General features: G+C 33.7%; 1 non-coding gene across 1 annotated transcript; it reads left to right on the forward strand.

The window, feature by feature from the left end:
- The first annotated feature begins 10,906 nt into the window (after window positions 1-10,906).
- LOC138810621 (U6 spliceosomal RNA) lies at window positions 10,907-11,017 on the forward strand. Its single transcript, XR_011367202.1, has one exon. It is a non-coding gene; the product is annotated as a U6 spliceosomal RNA (small nuclear RNA).
- The last annotated feature ends 10,164 nt before the right edge of the window (window positions 11,018-21,181 follow it).

Here is a 21,181-nt window from a genome sequence, read left to right on the forward strand (position 1 = left end):
AAATATAACAATTTTACAATTTCAGTTTTAATATTGGATAGAGAAATATATTCTAGTTTATTTTCTTTGTCAGTGAGTCAAAAATAGATGGTCAGGTGTTTTTGGAAATTGTCATAAACTTATAAATGAAACTGTGAATCTGGGCAGTGTTGCCTAATGCTTATGATCCTAGCTCCATAGGAGGCTGAGATCTGAGGATTGTGGATCAAAGCCAGATGAAACTGCAATGTCCATGTGACTCTTATGTCAAATTAACCATCAGAAAACCAGTAGTGACACAGTTGTTTAATGATAGAGAATTCACTTTAAACTGAAGAACTGAGGGACAGTGCCCAGTACCAGATTTCAAGCCCAATGGATGACCAAAAACAAAGGGGAGGGGACAATTTGTGTCTTTTTTCAATTGTATCATCCAATCCACAAGAATGATATATCTCCATTTGTTTAGATTTTTGCTTTTATGTTCAGCATTGTATAACTTTCAATGACAGTGGGTGAACAACACTATAATACAATTTGACATGTGTGAAGATAGCACAAAGAAGTTCACAGAAAACAGTTGAAAAATAAGGGGCAATGGGAATGGAGAAAGTCAGAAACAAGTTAATCAGGCCCTTCATCAATATGTGAGTGTGTAAAATATTTCAATAAGATTGCCTTTTACAAATAATATACACCAATTAATAAATATCTTCCAAAGGCATTGATATTCATGTATGATATAAAGTATAAATACAGATTCTGTGGTGAAATGAAAGATAGATGAGAAAATACATACTTATATTAATTGTGTAAATGAACTAAGAAATTTGGTCAACATCCTGAGGGCTCATGCCTCAAAGGAATAGAAAGCTATTGATATCTAAGATAGTAGTAAAATGTTATACTTGAAACAATTTAATTTATAAAATCTGCTTTTTAGCACAAAATATACAGCATGTAATTAACCGTTTAGTAAATGCAAGTTTGCAATTTTCACTTATCTGCATGTTCTCCATGTATGAATGAAACCAACAAATGAAGGGTCAGAAATAACCAGGTGAATCTGTTTGCATATGTAGTAAATATGTACACAAATGTTTTTCTCATTTTTTATGCATCATCAAATAACTATTTGCAAACAATTTACATTTAGTTCTAAATATTCAAAAAATTGATGTAACTAAAGGATGTCAATATATTTAAAATGTGAATACTAGTATTTATAGTGCTATTAATATTACAGTTTTCATGTTATATTAATTATAACAAAATTTATTATGTATTTTATCAAAGAAATTATCATCCTCTGATTGTGATGTCTGTGGGAGTCCTAATAACAGACCGCAATTAAAATCAAAGGACATCTAAATTTGTTGGCTCAAATGAATATTTCTGACAGCAAATAACTCATCGGAGATTATTCAAACACATCAGAAGGGCCTTAGAAAAGCTGTACCACATATAAATGATTACCTATGATGTGATTCAAGAGCTACTAAGCAATCATACTTCACTTTGCCATCACTATAATTACTCCCATTGTAAGAAAAATCATTCACATAATTCACATAATATAAACTTGTCCTTAACTTATTATCTTCTATGAAATAATAACCAAATGACGCACCACACTGAGTTAAACAAAAAGTTGCAAAGTGTATTGGATGATGTAACTCCTTCCAGATACACATGTTGAAAATCTATTCTCCTGTCTGGTGACATTAGAATCATCCTTTCAGAGATGACCCTGCAATAATGATTTTGATAAAAGAAGCCCAATATAATTTCTCTACCATGTGAAAGTCCAGCAAATAAATTTTAATGAACCAGAAAGCAGGCCCCCATAAAGCAAGGAATTGCTTTGAATAACAATTTTATAATCAATATTCAACCTTCTGGAGTATGGGTAATATACTTCTGATATTTTAAGTCACTTACTTTGAAATATTCTCTTATAACAGCCCAATGGATGACATAACAAAGGGTAGTTTTGTTTCTACTTTCACAAATTCTGATAAAAAGATTCATAATGTTTAATTATTTGAATTTTATTCTCCAAACTACCAGGTTAAATATAGTTTTAAATGTGATTTGAATTGAGGTTCAATTCTTTATTCGACTATCATAATTTTTGAATACTTTTATCTTTAATTATTCGTACAAAGGAGTTGCCATCCTCTGAAATAGTTTCTGCATACAGTGCATCTTGACCAATGTCACCCCTTTCAACATTCTCATCCACCCCTCCAAATCAACCCCAATCCTTATGTATCCCAATATTATGTTATGGAATTACATGCCATTTAACAAAGCAGTTTATGTGTACAGTGACTTAGAATTGTGTTACCACTTCAAAATCTTCACCCCATTTCTCACTATCCTTTCCTTTGTGTATTTCAATACTGGGAACTATACAAGGGATTCTTGCCTGTATTCTATCCTTTTCCCCTTCAATTTCCTATCCCTCTCACTTTTCCTCCACTGTCCTCTCCTGTACACATTTACTGGTATTTAATTTGTTGGGCTTTGACTTAGTCTTTTAAGAGAATTATTGTATTTTCACTCTCCATGCACTCTGACACTTCAGATAATTCATTTGTACATCCTTGCATACCATCCAGTATGTTTAATTTTACATTTATAAGCACTTTCTGTGTACCACAAATGAGAAAAATCATGTAACCTAAGTTTCTCTGGGTCTAGTTTATTTCACTTAACATCAGTATTTTGTCTTTCACTTTCATTAAGAATGGGGAAATATTAATCTTTCTGATGGATGAACAGAAGTACATTATGTATGTATAGCTGTATGTTTGTATGTATATATATATATATATATGTATATAAACATACATACAAACTTGTAAACAGGATTCAATAAAATAAAAAAAAATATATATATATATATAGATAGATAGATAGATAGATAGATAGATAGATAGATAGATATAAATTCTTGATCCCTTTTTACAATGAGAGGCATCTGGGTTGATTCCATATTTTGGCTACAGAAAATAATGCAACAATGAACATGATTGTGCTGGCAGCCTCAGTGTGGCTTTATTTCTGCTCTATTGGATAAATGCCTGTAAATGGAATTGCTGGATCATTAGTAGCTCTCTATTCAGTTTTGTGAGCAACTTCCATGGTGTTTTCCAAACTGCTTGAAGAATATTACATTCCTACCAACAGTTTAATAGAGTTTCCTTTGGTCGACATCTCTATCAGTATCTGTGATTGTTCGTTTTTTCAAAAGACATTGTAACAGGGGTGAGATGAATCTCGGTGTTGTTTGGATTTGCATTTCTTTTATGGAAAGAGATATGTCTATTTGTCAGTTTTCTTCTGAGAAGTTTCTTTTTATGTTTTTATCCCATATATTAACTGGGTTCTTGTTTATTTTAGGGTTTATTTTCGTTGGGTTTAATTTTTTATCTTTAAATATGGGTTATGTATGCAAACCCTTGTCTGATGCTTAGGTAGTAATAATCTTCCATTCTGTTCTCTTCTATGTATTTTGCTAACTTTTTCCTTTGCCATGAAGAAAATCTTCGGTTTGATGAAATTCTGTGGATCCAGAAAGAATGATATTACACCATTTATAAGGAAATGGAAAGACTTGGAACAAACTTAATTAAGTGAAGAAAAACAGACTCAAAGAAATATAGGCTGCCTGATTTCCCTCATTTGTTGTATTAGAATGTGCCTCTAATTCTACAAGTAAACACACTTGGAAGGTAAAGGAGAAACCATTACACTTGGACATGATAAATTATATAGGATTCTAACCATTTACACACTAAGATCTAAGGAGGATGCCCTTTGGCGAGGATCACAAAGGCTCAATAGCTATATGAATATTATCATATAAAATAATGTTCATCCAAATGATCTCCAGGAAATAGATATGTAAGGTTTTATTTATTATTTTGCTTTCTCCCTTCTGCTTTCTGTTGCGGTTGTCTATTTCTACACCTTAGGTCTTATATGTCAGTTTGGAAAGGGCAATAGGGAAGACAGACATAGTGGGACAAAGAGTCAACAAATGCAGCAGTGCAACTCAACAGACACTACATTGAAAATGAACTATACAACTTGTGGGGGAGAGAGGTTGGAAGGGAAAAACTGGGAGAACATTAGGGAAGATGTGCCACTGTTCAAAAAGAAATGTGCTCATTATCTGACTTATGTAATTGTAACAATTCTGTACATCACCTTTACTAATTAAAAATGGACTTCATAAACAGGCCACAGTAGCCATACTAATATTAGATAAAATAGGTTTTAAATTCAAGTGGTATGAAAGTAAAAAGAGACAAAGAAGGACATTAAATATCGATAAAGAGAACTATCCATCTGGGGATATAACAATTCTAAATATCAGTGCCCTGAATCCTAGAGATCACAAATTCATCAAACAAATGCGAATTGACATAAAAACATGTATACATCCAAACACATTGTTGATTGCTTGAACACATCATTCTTACTTCTGGACAGGCCATCCAGGTCAAAATTTAGCAAAAAACATCAGAACTAAATAATTGCATTGACAAGCTATACCTAACAGATATCTACAGAATATTTTACGTAGCAGTGTCACAATATATATTTCTCTCAGCAGCCCATGGAATGTTGTCCAAAATAGATCATATCGTAGATCACAAGGAAAATATGTGAAATTCAAAAATAAAAGTTATTCCTTGTATCCTGTCAGACCACGATGGGACCAAATTAGATCTCAACATCAAAAGGCATCACAGAAAATTGCGAAACTCACAGAGACTGAATAACACATTGCTAAATCATCAATGAGTCACTGAAGAAATATGGAGGGAAGTTCCAGCGTTTATGGAATTTAGTGCAAGTTAACACACAAAATTCTACCTCCTCTGTGACACAATAGCACCGGTAATACTCAGAGGAAAATTTATAGCATTGAGTATGTGAATTTCCGTTCTTTTTGATATTTCAAATGGCTTGGAAGTAACATAAAAAATACATATACAAATATACATATATAAATATAGTGCATATATATGAAGTGTTCTGTGACTTAATCTCTAGTTCCCAGCACCTTGTCATTCTCACAAAGTGTTCATGATAAACTACTCTGAGGATCTTTGCTCTATGATGGGCATCCTTTGTACTTACTTCCCCCATTACCTTGTTCTTCATCCCTGTGAACAACTTCGGTCTACTTTCCATAGGATATATTTGTTTTCATTACATGTATTTCCTTACTGATAATAAAAGAAAAATGATGTTTGTAAAAGAAAAAGAACATTTAGGTCACAGGTTAAAAGTATCTTATCTGTCCCAATGATTCCTATGAGATAAAATATATAATATTTTATATGAAATATATAAAATTTATCATAGTAGTAAAAGTGAAAGGGAATTCTTGCCATTTAGAATGGCAAAGAATAATATCACGTCACTGTTACAACTCTCGAAGAATGCAAGGATAACTGATGGTCCCTATTATGTTCCTCCCAAAACAGTGGATCCTGAAGTATAATAGTAGACCAGCAGAAATTCTAAGTAGAAGACATGGAGCCAGAAAGAGAAAGAGAATGAATGAGAGAGAAAAAAAGACAGAGAAATATCATAATACTTAAAGTGCATAAAAGATAAACAAGAGTTGTATGAGAATATTCATACTGCTATCTTTAGACTCTAAATGTACATTTGAAGGTATCTGATGTATGATAACACATCAACATAAAATATAAATTGATTTTCACAAAAAATAAAAATGACTAAGAAGAAATTATAAATGCAAAAACAATCTTCACAGAAGCAAACTCTCAAAGATATTTCATGACTTTGAAAAGGATAAAGTGGCCGAAGCTAATATAAATTTCAAAGTATGACAATTCACAAAAATATAAAAAGAGCCGGGTGCTGTGGCTTCTACCTGAAATTCTAGCTACTCAGGAGGCTGAGATTTGAAGATCGTGGTTCAAAGCCAGCCCAACCAGGAAAGTCCATAGGATTCTCATCTCCAATAAACCACTAGAAAACTGGAAGTGGCTCTGTGGCTCAAGCGGTAGAGAGGTCGCCTTGAGCTGAAGATCATAAGGAGATTTCCCAAGCCAAGAGTTCAAGCACCATATCAGACTACAGATAGATAGATAGATAGATAGATATAGCTATTCATATTCATATATTTCATTATATAACCCAAAGCAGAAAGCAAATAATTTTTAGAATATTTTTTTAAAACACAGTCTCTCAGGAGCTGGGAAGGTCGCTCAGTGGTAGATTACTTGTCTTGCATGCATGAGGTCCTGGTTTAATTCCTCAGTACCACATAAGTAGAAAAAGACGAAAGTGGCGCTGTGGCTCAGGTGATAGCAGTAGCCTTGAGCTGAGGAACAGCACCCAGGCCCCGGAGTTCAAACGCAATGATCAACAAAATCAAAATATAAAACAAAACAAAACACAGTCTCTCACATTTGTGGCCTCAACTCTGTAATACCGCTGCTTCAGCCTAGGACTAAGATTTTAGGTGTGGACATTTATCAATACTCCTGATTCACACTTTACTTGAAGATTTTTTAATAAATATTTTGTTCTTAATTTTCCTCTTTTTAAATTCACATGCACCTATAAAAAATGGTTTTGCTATCCCAGTAACCTTCTCAGAGTACCTCCTGATGACGACTTACAAAAGGTTGTATTATATTACAACAAGGGAAACAATGCTACAAATAAAGAAAGCCAATAATTAAATATTAATGATTAATAAAATAAAAAACAAAACAATTACCAGTGTTTTCAGTATTTGATGGTGTACTACATATTAGGTTTTACTATTTTCTCATATTCCTGTATATTTAAAACTGGCTAAGATTATGATGTTCAACAAGAGTTTTATAGGCTATCCACTAAGTTATCCACTAAGATGACTATTTAGGACTCATCTCATGATTTGTATATAGCTTATATCATCATTTGTTCCTCGCTAAAATATAAAGCAAGGAAGCCTTAAAGTTTTAACATAAACTGTGTAGTTAACAAAGTCTTAACTCTTCACTTGCCTTCTTTACACAAAGACTTTGCAACTTCTCATTAGTAAAGTTTCTGAAAATGAACATACTTAGTAGAATGTCTGCTACCATCAATCTTAAATACTTTATAGAAAAGTTTTATGACCTGCCAAACAGTCCTAATTATGGCATATATAAGCAAATTCCCAAAATTAAATATATTTAAAACATTAAAACTTTTAACAAACCTTACCACTTGCTGCAGTGTCCATTAAGACAGGTGCTTGTATAGAATAATTGTATTTCTCCTCCTACACATCTCTTGAACAACAAATATCTGGACTTATTTTGTTTTTGTCATGTCAATCTTGCCTTTTTTTCTTAAATGTGTGCTTAGGTAAGAAGTACATGGTTCTAAAATTTCACGACCTACTTTTTGATGAATTGTCTAGTTTCAGAAAATCGTACTTTCTCTCAAATCTCACATATATCCAAAGGCATTAATTGTTCAGGACTTTATCACACTAGATAGATCAACTCGGGAAAAACTCAACAGAGACACTGCAGACCTTAACAATTGCATAGATCAACTATATTTAACAGAAATCTACCGAATATTTCACCCAGTAGCATCAGCATACACGTTCTTCCCAACAGCACATGGAACATTTTCCAAAATAGAACACATTTTAGGTCACAAACCAAACTTGTAAAGAAACATTGAAATATTGAAGTTATACCTTGCATTCTCCCAGATGACAAGGCAAAAATTATAAGTCAACACCTAAATCCAACAAATAAATTCCTGTAACAAGTGGAGGCTGAACAACACACTGCTGAGCCACCAGTGGGTCATGGAAGAGGTTAGAAATGAAATTCAAGTGTTCATGATATTCAACAAAAATGAACACACAAACTCCCAGCTCCTCTGGGAGAGAGCAAAGGCAGTACTCAGAGACAAGTTTATTGATTTGAGTTCCTACATCAGCTAACTGGAGAGATCTGAAACCAATAATTTAATGAGACATCAAGCATCCTTGAAAAAGAGCAGCAAGATAAAACCCAATCCAGGAGATTGAAATAAATAATCAAAATTAAATCAGAATTAAATGAATTAAAAAACAATAACAACATAGAAAGAATAAAAAAAGAGTTGTTTCTTCAAAAAAATTAACAAAATTGAGAGACGGTTAGAAATCTTATTAGAAAAACAAGAGAACACACCCAAATAAACTCAGAGAAGAGAATGGAAACATCACCACAGAAACAAACAAGATTCATAACATTATAAGGAAATACTTCTCAAAACTTTATGCTAATAAGTTCGAGAACTTTGCAGAAATAGGCCTTTTCCAAGCAAATATGGAAATGCCGAAACTGAAACAAGATGAGCAAGCCATCTTAACAGGCCCATATCAAGCCTTGAAATAAAAACAGCCATAAGAGACCTCCCATCTAAGAAAAGCCCAGGATCAGATGGCTTTACAGCAGAATTCTACAAGGCCTTCAACGCAGAGCTCACACCAATACTCCTCCAAATCTTCAATGAAATAGAAAGAGAAAGTTCACTACCAAACTCATTCTTTGAAGCCATAATCACCCTCATCCCAAAGAGAACTATAGACCAATTTCTTTGATGAATATTGATGCAAAACTTCTAAACAAAATTTTGGCAAATCAACTTCAGCCATTACTCCAATAAATTATACACCATGAACAAACAGGATTCAATTTCAGGGATGCAAAGCTGGTTCAATATCCACAAATCAATCAACATTATTAATCACATTAACAAGAACAAGGATAAGAACCATATGGTTATCTCAATAGATGCAGAAAAAGCATTTGACAAGATCTAACACCACTTTATGATGAAGGTTCTGGAAAAATTAGGAATCCATGAAACATTCCTCAATACAATAAAGAATGTATATGACAAACCTACAGCCACCATTATAATCAATGGTGAAAAACTAAAGCCAATTCCTTTAAAATCAGGAATGAGACAACGATGACCACTTTCTCAACTGCTCTTCAATCTAGTATTAGAATGCCTAGCTACAGCAATAATACAAGATGCTAACATAAAAGGGATCTAAATAGGGAAAGAAGAAGTAAACCTCTCTCTCTTTGCAGAGGACATGATTTGTATTTAATGAATCCCATGGACTCCGCTCCTAAATTACTCAAGATGTTCAAAACTTTGGCAAAGTAGCAGGGTATAAAATTAACCTTCAAAAATCAATGGCTTTTCTGTATGCGGACAATGAGAAAAGCGTGGCTTGAATAGGAAAGTAACTCCATTCATAATAGCCTCACAAAAAATGAAATATCTAAGAATTAACTTTACCAAAGAAGTGAAGGACCTCTATGATGAAAACTTAAAAAAAAAGAAAAAGGAAATCAAAACAGAACTTAGAAAGTGGCAAAATCACCCATGCTCCGTGATTGGAAAGATCAACATCATGAAAATGGCAATACTTCCCAAGGCTATCTACAAATTCAATGTGATACCTATTAATATTCAAACTTCATTCTTCAAGGAAATAGAACAGGCAACCCAAAAATTCACATGGAACAATAAAAGACATGGAATAGAAAAAAAACGATATTTAACAGAAAAAACAGTGCTGGAGTAATATCAATATCAAATTCCAAAATGTACTACAAAGCCATAGTAAAGAAAACAGCTTGGAACTGGCACAAGAACAAACCTCAGGACCAATGGAATGGAATTGAAAACACAGAAATGTACCTACAGACCTGTAGCCATCTAATATTCAATAAGGAATCTAAAACATAGAATAGAAGAAAGACAGCCTCTTCAGTAAATGGTGCTGGCCCATTTGGTTAACTACTTGTAGAAAACTAAAGCTAGATCCTTATATATCACCCTGCACAAGAATCAATTCCAAATGGACCAAACAACAAGGAACTCCTAGTCTGAAAAAAGTACAGGATAGAATAGGAGAAACTCTAAGTCTCCTTGTACATCCCAAAATTTTCTTAATAGAGACCCAGAAACACAACAAATCAAAAAAAGTTGGACTTATTGGATTGCATGAAATTGCAGAGCTTCTGCATGGCAAAGGACATAGCTAGCTAGCAAGATCAATAGAAAGCCCACGGATTCGGAGATCTTCATTAGCCATACAATGGACAAGGGTCTCGTGTCTAAAACATGCCCAGAACTCAAAAAAAATATGTTTTCGCAGCATTATTTACCGTTGCTAAGATATGGAACCAACCCAGATGCCCCTCAGTAGATGAATGGATCAAAAAAATGTGGTATATATACACAATGGAATTCTTTGGCTCCATCAGAACGAATGACATTGTCCCATGTGTTAGGAAATGACAAGACTTGGAAAAAAGTATGTTAAGTAAGCCAGGCCCAAAGAAACATAGGTCTCACGGTTTCCCTTATTTCCAATAACTAGTATATGTCTGAGTCAAGCAGGAAAGGTCAGATAAGCTGATGTTAGGGAAATATACCCAAAGATAAGTATTCAAATGATTTTTCTTTAATCCAATTGTTTCTAATATATTTATAAGATGATTTCTATGTTGCTTTGTATGTCCTTCCCCTACAGTTTAACGCCTGCTTTCACTGTATTTGATGTTGGTATAATTTTTGGAGGGGAAGGGAAAAAATATCATTTAAATTGGGATACAGTTGGACCCATTGCAACAATGAGATATAGAAGTCGTTATGTCGTAAAACGAAATTTACAACGTTGTTGGGGGGGAGGATCAGGTGTCAGAGCTAGTGGGAGTTTGGGAAGGTAGAGCAAGGGGAAACAAAGTGGAGGCAACAATGCTTGATAAGAAATGTATTCATTATCTTGCACATGTTATTGTAACTCCTCTGTACAGTATTTTCACAATGAAAAGAAAGAAAATGAATTTCACTTCATATATAAAAAATGTTCTGTGCTCAATTCAGCAGGAAATACACGAACATTGGAACAAAACAGAAAAGATTAGAATGGCCCCTGTGCAAGGATGACATGCAAATTCTTGAAGTGTTCCATATTTTTACAACAGGTGCTGGAGGGTATGTGGACAAAAGGGAACCCTACTGAATCCTTGGTGGGAGTGTAAACTTGTTCAACCACTTTGGGAAGCAGTATGGAGGTTCCTCAAAAGACTCCACATAAAGCCCACCCATGACCCAGCAATCCCACTTTTGGGCACTCACCCAAATGATCACAAACAAGACCACAATAAAACTACCAGCACAACTATGTTACTGCACCATTATTTACGATAGCTAAGGTATGGAACCAATTCCGATTCCCCTCAATTGATGAATGGATCAAGATAATTTGATAGATAGATAGATAGATAGATAGATAGATAGATAGACAGATAGATAGATAGATAGATAGATAGATAGATAGATAGATAGATAGATAGATAGATAGATAGATACATGCATTCTATGCCTCCATCTGAAAGAATGACATCACTCAATTTATTAAGAAATGGAAAGACTTGGAAAAAAACTTACTAAGTGAAGTAAGACAAGTCCAAAGAAACATAGGACCCCTGGTTTCCCTTATTTTCAGTTATTCATATATGTCTGGGATAAATAAAAAAGGTCAAAAGCTATGTACCTATGACTAGATAAGATGATGTTAAGGGAAATGTACTCCAAGATATTGACACAAGTGGTTTTTTCATTCTTGCTATTGTTTTTAATGGACTTACAATGTATGATGTGATATTTTTGTTTCTTTATATGTTCCTCCCCCACTTTATAACACCTGCTTTCACTGGATTTGAAGTTGGTGCACCAATATCTTATATATACACTTCTCTAATTTGGGGAGGGGAAAGGAAAAAACACAATGCTTAAATAGGGATACAGGTTGACCCATTGTAACAATGAGATGCACAAGACACTATGATGAAAAATGAAGTTTATATTTAGGCGGGGCATGGGAGACAGGGAGGAGAGGGTACTTGTGGAGGTTAGAGAGAAAGGATGGTGGGGGAAAATAAAGGAGGAGGTAACAAGGCTTGTTAGGAAATGTACTCATTAACTTTCTCATGTAAATGTGAGCCCTGTGAACAGTACTTTTACAATAAAAATGTATGAAAATGATCTGAGAAGGAAAAGTTTATTTTCCCTATATAATATCGTTAACAAAGAAATTAATGCAAAACACTGACATGAAAGTATTTTGAAAAAGTGTGTGTGTGTGTGTGTGTGTGTGTGTGTGTGCACACGCGCGAGCCCGCGCACATGTGAGTACTCGTGCATTTGTGTTGGCATGCTCAGAGTTTGGACTCAGGACTTCAAGGCCTTGCTAGGCATTTCCTCTCTAGATTGATGAGGTACTATAAAAGCTACATCACCATTCCTGGCTCTTTGGTAGTTCATTAGAAGTTTTGAAAAATAATGAATTTTCTTTCTTTTGCTCTGATTGTCTTCCAACTGTTATCCACAGATCTGGCGCTCCAGAGTAGATATCCCAAGTAGTCAGGATTACAGGTGTGGCCATCCAGCACAAGGCTTTAAAAATAAATTTAAAAGTAGAAAAATATTTACTTCACGGGATCCTGTTTTATTATCTACTAATTTTAAAGCATTTTGGACTGATTATATGTAAATTCATTTTGCTTCTGGATTCTTAAAAAATGTAAGTGATGATATTTGAAAGTTTTATTACTTTTTAAAAAGGAAACGAACTGTGGTACAGAAGAAATTTGCCCCTCTTTGGACCTCAATTTGTGCTCTCAGTTCTGTGCATGATAAGCCAATGCCACCAAAACAATCTGGGTTGAAGACATAATGTGACAGAAAAAAAATCACGATGGACATTGCTATGCTATTATTAATTGGACAACATGAATATTGAATTGAGAGTGTAAGAGAATGGAGAGATTTTACTTATCATTTTGTATTGCTGAAAGACTGTTGGAAACTTTGACTCATTTCCCTCCTTTGTGTGTCTTTGGGCCATATAATTCGTGCCTTTAATTACAATTTTCCCAACATTAAAATGGTAATAACATTAGCATTAAAGCAAATTTTATCTTAAGAATTAAGAAATAAAACTTGTGAAATACTTAACATAAAATTCTATGAATGAGCTTTGAGTTTAGCCAGCAGTTTTTTAAAATACTAAATAGAATGCAATAAGTATTACAGAAACCATTACATGTAGTGAGCAACCAGATGTAATGTTATCTATTGACCATGCTCTGCTTCAAAGGAAACCAGATGGATAACTTCTCATGCTGTACATCAAATTGATTATCTTATGTCTTGGTAGTTTAAAAATATCAGGGACAGAATCATGAAGGAATGTTGTAGATTGAGGTTAAATCCATATGAAAATGTACAAACTTGATAAAACATACACGTATCTCAGCAGTTTATTGTTTTTTACATCATTTAAGTTACATTGTAAAGATAGGGAAAACCTAGCAGAATGAATTCTCTTTTTGATATATTTTCATAGGTCCTAAGAAGGATGAACTCTTTCCTCACTCTTGTAGAGGCATCATCAGATGAGAGGAAATGTATTTTTTTATTTGCTTCCTTCCATTTATTCTTCAGTTTGAAATCTGAACTACATGAGACTGAAAGAAGCTAAGGAAAATTAGACTTGCAGGCTTTGGAAAGAGCAATCAATGTAAAATAAATAAAATACGTATAGCCTTGTAAAAGGTATAACTAAATTGAGTTACCTAGTCTCAAGCATAAACAGAAAACGATTTAAGCAATATCATGTTATTAAAAATTGAAAAATGTTAGGAGTTTAATTATTTTCCTTTCTACTACACTGATTTAATTATTGATTTTGTATAGAGAGATTAAAGATGAGATTAACAAGAAATGATTAAAAATGGACAAAAGTTCTGAATAGACCTGTTTTCCAAAAATCCCTGAAAATCACCAGTGGGTTTACAAAGTTGGGTTTAATACCACTTTTATGTTGGCTTAATGCTTTGTGAAAAGAAGTCATTATAGAGAAATGCAATTCAAAATTACTATGATATTACTTCATAACTATTAAAATCAAAGGAGCCAGGTGTGATGGTAAAGGCTAGTAAGTCCAAGCAGTTAGGAGGTTGGAGTAAGGATTTGAGTCTAAGGCCAGTCTGGGGTACTGCACATCGTAAAAACCTTCCTTTATAAAAACTCAAAAGGTAATATTGTTGGTGAGAGTGTAGAGAAATAAAATTTTCTTCACTCTTGTTCATAATTCAGGTTAGTATTCTCATTGTAGAAAGTAGTGTGCAGTTTTCTAAAGAAATGCAAAGTTGAAATCTCATCTGACCCACCAATCATATGATTATTTCTGTATAAGTAACTCTTAAGTATATCTGTATTTCATTGTTATTCACATTATTCACAACAACAGCCAATTTATAAATCGAAGTTAACATTTCAACAACAGACTAATAAAACAACTGTGGTACATGAACAAATATATTTTTCTGTTTCATCTTTTAAATAGCAAAATACTTCTCCCATTAGCCACAACTTACAATCACTTGAAAGATGTATTTTAAATGAAGAAAAACATTGTCTTCTGATCTTTGTAAACACACACACACACACACACACACACACATACACACACACACACACACACACACACACACACCCCAACCTCAAACATCAAGAGAGAAATTTTTTAAAAAGTAAAGCAAACGCGAATTGCTGAGGCGTTTAGTTTACAATGTAAAAGGTAGTAGATAGACGGGATGACCAAGTATAGAGTTGAAATGTACAACATGAGGATAAAGGAGACAACACTGGCCTTACATGGGAATGAAGCTAAGTAAGTCGGAGTTGTTCTTCCTACTTTGGGTTGCTCTTTTAGTTGTTCTTCCTTCAGTAATGGATAAGATGAACGTATTTCTTTAAATATACCTGCCTGCAGAAATACTAACAAACAATATAGCAATAATGTTGTATGCTCAGCACAGCACAAAATGTCAAATTAAAATACATGCGATTATCTTTGATGTAAACTATTACAAATAAGGGAAAGCATGGGACCTTTGGTTCATTAAGTCTGGCTTACTTCACTTATATTTTTTCCAATATTTTCCATTTTCTTTCAAATGAGGTGATATCATTCTTTCCGATGGAAGCATAGTATTCCACGTGTGTGTATGTGTATGTGTGAATGTGTGTGTGTGTGTGTGTGTGTGTGTGTGTGTGTGTGTGTGTCACATTTTCTTGATCCATTCATCTACTGAGGGTCAACTGGGTTGATTCCATATCTTAGCTATGGTAAATAATACTGTGATAAACATAATTGTGTTGGTAGCTTTAGTGAGGCATTGTTTGTGGTCACTTGGGTAAATGCCTAGAAGTGGGATTACTGGGTAATAGGGAGAGCATTATTTTGTACATCAAGGATAATCTTAGTAGATGAGCAGAATAGTTCAATAGCTATGTACATATGACCATATAAGGTGATTCCAAGTGAAGTGAAATCCAAGACATGTTCTTTGTTGTTGTGGTTCTTAATGTATTTTGTGATTTCTTTTTATCCTTTTGTGTTTTCCCCACGTATAGTTTATCCCATGTAGTCACTGTATTTGATTTGATACCTGGATATTGTAAAAATGTTGATCTGAACAAGGGAAAGGAAAGGGGAAAAAAACAAAATGGTGAGACAAAAGGGGAACCTATGCAACAGTAATATTCACAAGACAATATGTTGGACATAATCTTCCGGGTTGTGTTGAGAGGGAAGAGGGAAAAATGGGGGAAAAGATAACAAGTGAGAAAAGAAATGAATTCATTACCTTACTTACATAACTATAACCCCTCTGTACATTAACTTGACAATAAAATTTAAATTAAAAATAAAATAAAATACATGAGAGCAGCAATACAGGAGATGGGAGTGGGGGAAATACTGTACTATACAAAGAAGAGTAGAAAGCTATGAGAGCAGTAAATTTACTTTAACATAGAAAGCAATAAACTAGCATACATATTTTCAGATGTCAGTCACTAAAAATGGAAAACAAAATGCACAATCAGTAGACCAAGAAAGATAAAATAGAAAACTATACAATTAAGGTGAAAGAGTGACTTGGATCAAGAATATAAAATGACACAATTAGGAAACAAATAACAAGCTGGTAAGTTTTAAAAATATTGCCCATAATTATATTAAAATATTTTTACATCACAATTTGTTAGAACTATAATTCAATTTAATAGTATATCATTTTAATAATAGGTTACTTAAAATTTAAACAAATAATATATCATTATTGTTTCATTTCTGTGAATTAATGTAATAATTCAAAGTGTATCCTACACTTAGCGCTCATCTTAACATCAAATCATAAATTATTGCACATGACTCTTCGTATTAGGTGGGAGGGTTCAGCACTATGGTAAAATTCACACTACACAGTACACGAGGGTATGACTCCTCTCATATCACTAAAGTTATGGAAATTTGATTTCTACATGCATGTTAAATTCCTGTCTAGGTGACATTTATGAAATTATATACAATTATATAAATGAGGAGTATTTCAGATGATACTTAAAAGTCATATTCATTAATTAAATTTTTATTATTTTGAACCAAATAAATATTTATAGAGAGACTGAATTTCTGAGTAGATGATGGTGTATGTGTGCCACAGTATACATTGTTTCTACAATTTGAATTAATTTTTCATAAGGGGTTAAATGTATAATATTGGATATATGAAAGTAAACTGAATGTTTATTCCATTAATCCTTTGCCACTTGTCTAATCCCAATATAAATTATCCATGTGTTTGAAGTAATGAAATTAACAACAGATATAAGGCAGGTGAATCAGTCTGTAGTAGACAAGTATTTTCCCCCTAATTTTGATAGTTAGTCCTCTTGTACACGACGGAATATTCTTGGGAAAAGGTGCTCCAGGCCGATCACAACAGCAGAATATTATGGTTTGATCTATCAAAAGAGAAGGAAGAAAGGGGAACCTTCCTTCCAAAAGTCTGCTCCAAGGGATATGATCTGTTTATGGTGGTGACTTGGAAATGAACATTTTTCACAGTCAACCTTGAAAAGCCACCTTGATAGATCATTTCTGTAAGTGGTTAAACAGGATCATTTAAGTCTTTGCAAGGAAGCCAGATTGCCTCATTTTGTGACAATTAAAACAGCAATTTAGTCAGCTATTCTTTGTACCCTTAGGAGAAAAACCCCTTGACTCTAAGCCAGGGAATCACTGGGGCCCAGAGAAGCTACTGCATTGAATAGTAATCCTAGACCTCTTAAAAACAAAAACAAACAAAACCAAAAAAACCAACAACAAACCCACAAAACAAAACAGAACAACAACAACCACAAAATTCCAGTAAGCACAGCCAAGCAGTGCTGCCATCACAGCGTACATGAAGTCAAGCAAAAAAAAACAGAAGCTCAGAGTCATGTATCAGATAACTAAATATTTTTATGAGGAAGACTGAAATGAGACTCTAGAGAGAGGGTCTGAAAAATTAATCAGAGAGACTAAAATTGGACACTCAATGATTAAAAATAGAATTCCTTGTAGAACAAGTAAATCATAAAAAGCGTGTGTATGTAAGAACAAGACAACAGACCAAATTCCAGAAATGCACATTTTCTTAGAGGTCAGTTAATGAATTATCAATGGAAATCTTTGAATTCTTAAATATTTGACCATTTGTGAGTAAAGGCCAATTGCTGAAGAGAAAGAAAATGTCATCACTCTGTTAGGAGGTCCAATATCAAATTAAGAATAATCAAGTACATATTTGTAATAAAAAGAGAAAAATATCTTTCCAAATGAGGGTTCATTTGTTTTGATGTAACAGTTCTTGATTCATGTGCTAGCCATCACCATACAATTGATCCAGTCTCATAGCTGAATTGATATTTAGTGCAGTATTCTCACATGAAGGTAAAGAGAAAATTTACAACTGTCTGATGAAATAAGTTGAGAGTGAAGTGTTCTAATAGTGATATCTGAGGTTTAGACACAGTGAACAGGTGGGTTTTATTTTCTAAAAATCCCCCATTTTTAGCCTGGTGCCATTGGATCCCAGCTGTAATCATAGCTACTGAGGAAGCTGAGATCTGAGGATTGTCGTTCGAAGCCAGCATTGGTAGGAAAGTCCCTGAGACTCTTATCTCCATTTTACTACAAGAAAACCAGAAGTGGCACTGTGGCTCAAAAAGTAGAGCACTCACCTTGTGTTGAAGATCTCAGAGACAGTGCCCAAGCCCAGACTTCAAGCTCCTCGACAAACAATAACAAAAAAAATCTCCCTTTTCATGGACTGCCTACATCTTTTCCTAATATTCAACAAACAGGCCATTTTATCACCCACTACATTTAAGTCCTATCCTAGCTACTGTAATACAATGAATTGGTACCATATGTCAAAAGTTTCATCTTTGCAAAAACAAGTAATAGTAGTGGTAATTTTTTTCCAGTCCTTAACTTTGGGCCTGGGCCCTGAACATGGTTATGCTGGTAGCTTTAATGTGAGCTTGTTTGTTATTTATTGGATTACTGCCCATGAAGGGAATTACGTGGTCATATGTGAGATCTATATTTAGTCTTTTGAAGAAACTCCATACTGCATTCCAGAGTGGTTTAACAACTTTAATTTCCCACCATCAACGTAATAGAGTTCCCATTTGGCTATATCCACGCCAGCTTATGCTATTGTAAGTTTTCTTGATAATGGCCATTCTAACTGGGATGAGGTAGAATTATAGTTCTCTTTCTTTGGTGAGTTCCTCTCTGATTTTGGAATGAGTCTAATTCCAGCTTCATAGAATGTTTAATAATTCAATTTACCTTTCTATTCCATTGAAGACTTAGATCTGTGTATTGTAAGTTCTTTGCAGGCCTTAATTTCATGGTATATTCATTGAGTCCTAGATTTTTCCGATATGGGAAGTAGTTTATTGACATTTCATTTTCATTACTTCTTGTGTGTCACTTCTTGGTTCAGATAGAGTACAGGAAAGCATTAATTTCTCTAGGATTCTCCAGGTGATTGACATAAGGTTTTCAAAGTACGCTCTTATAACGTTCTCAATTTTGCTTATTTCTGTTGTGATATCTCATTTTTGTCTCTAATTTTCTCTATTTGGGTGAGTTCTCTTATTCTATTTTGGATTTTATATTATGAAGGTGATATACAGATGGGTGGGTTACAGTTACATAAGTAATGAGTACATTTTTAACAGTGTTAACTTTCCTCATTTTCTCCTGCTTCCTCCAACCCCGACAACCCACTCTCCCAAAGTTGTAAAGTTCATTTCTAACATAGTGTCTAGTGTATAGCACTGTTGTTTGGTTAAACTTTTTCCCGCAATTTCTGTGATTTCCCTTCCCTTCCCCAAATCATATTAACTTATGTATAAGAGAAAGGATACAGAAATCAAAAATAGTGAATACCAAAGGGTAAAACTAAATATACATAACTAAAAACAGTTCACTATAAAATCATCTTGTATACATTTTTGGAACTCATTTCTATAAGCATCATTTTATATGGTGATATGCATATAGCTATTAGAGCTACTGGGATCTTTTCTAAGAATGTCCTAAACATATTCTAGTTTTTCCAAATTAATAAAAACATGTACTCTTATGATTCTTTGGGGCTGGCTTGTTAAACTTATCATGTTTTTAAGTCTTTCCATTTCCTAACAAATGGGGCAATGTCATTCATTCTGATGGAAGCATAGAGTTTTGTTGTGAATATATACGAAATTTTTTTTGATCCATCATTGCTGCGTCATAGATGAGCACTATTGAGGAATCTCTGAACTTCTTCACAGATTATTTGAAAAAGTTTAAATTTCCACCAATAGTGTAGTAATGTTCCATTTTGGCCACATCCCCACAAGCCCAGCATCTGTTATTATTAGTTTTCTCATAGGGGTCATTCTAACTGGGTTGGGGTGGAATCTCAACGTTGCCTTGATTTGCATTTTTATGGCCAGAAATGTTGCATATTTTTTCATGTGTCTATTGGCCATTCATATTTCTTCTTCAATTAGGTTCCTCTTTAAATCTTTATCCCACTTATTAAGAGGGTTGTTGTTTCTGTGAGGATTTGTTTTTTTTGGGGGGGTTAACTTTTGGGGCTTTAAATGTATTTGAGAACCATTATCTGTTGCAGAGCATGTAAAGATCTTTATCTGCTGGCTTTCTATTTATCTATCTATATAATTTCTCTTCTTATATTTGGGAAGGGACTCTCAAGTCTGTTAAGTTATTGAAAGATACAATTCTGTTTTGTTGATTCTTTTTAAGTTTTATTTTGTCTCTATTTAGTTATTTTTTACTTAATTTTTATTTGTTTCTGTCTACTGCTTTGGGTTTTGTATTGTTCCTGCTTTCAAGGAGCTTGTGGTACATAATAAAATATTCATTTGAGATACCCCAATTACTTGATGTAGGCACTCAGAGCTATAAATTTTCCTCTAAGTACTGCATTTATTGTATACCAGAGGAGCTGGTATTTTGTGACTTCCTTTTTGTTAAATTCCCCAAAATTCCAGATTTCTATTCTAATCTCTTCAGTGTCCGACTGGTCATTCAGCATCGTGTGCTTATCTTAATGGGTTTGAGAATTTTTTTGCTTAAGCTATGTAATTCTAAGTTTATTCTGTTGTGGTCTGACAAGATATGAGAATTCAAATAATTTTTCTTTGAATTTGGACAGAATTTATGTGTGAAATAGGATATGTTCTATTTTGGAGAATCTTCCATGAGCTGCTGTCAAAAATGTATATTCTGATATATATTCTGTAGATGTCTGTTAGGGCTAGGTTGTCAATGTAATTCTTTAGGTCTTCAGTTTGTTGGTTGAGTTTTTCCTGGATAGGTCATCCATGGATGACAATGATGTGTTGAGATTTGTTTTCAGGTTAAGTAGTATTTGGTTGATGAAGTGGGGTGCTCCAGGATTCAGGGCTAACGGAGTTGCATTTATTAATATGTAATGTCTATTCCTACTAATTTCAATTTGAATTTTATTTTATCTTATGCTAGCAATTCAACTGTGGTCTGTTTATGGTGTCCATTTGCTTGAAAATTTTACTTACAATCTTTCAGTTTGAGTATGGGTTTGATTTTGTTAATAAAATGTGTCTCTTGTAGGAAGTAGATGGATGTGTCTTGTTTTTTAATACTGCTATCTTATCTATGTCTTCTATTTGGAAA

This window comes from Dipodomys merriami, unplaced genomic scaffold (assembly GCF_024711535.1).
Source record: "Dipodomys merriami isolate MVZ:Mamm:240054 unplaced genomic scaffold, mDipMer1.0.p SCAF_500, whole genome shotgun sequence".
Lineage (NCBI taxonomy): Eukaryota > Metazoa > Chordata > Mammalia > Rodentia > Heteromyidae > Dipodomys > Dipodomys merriami.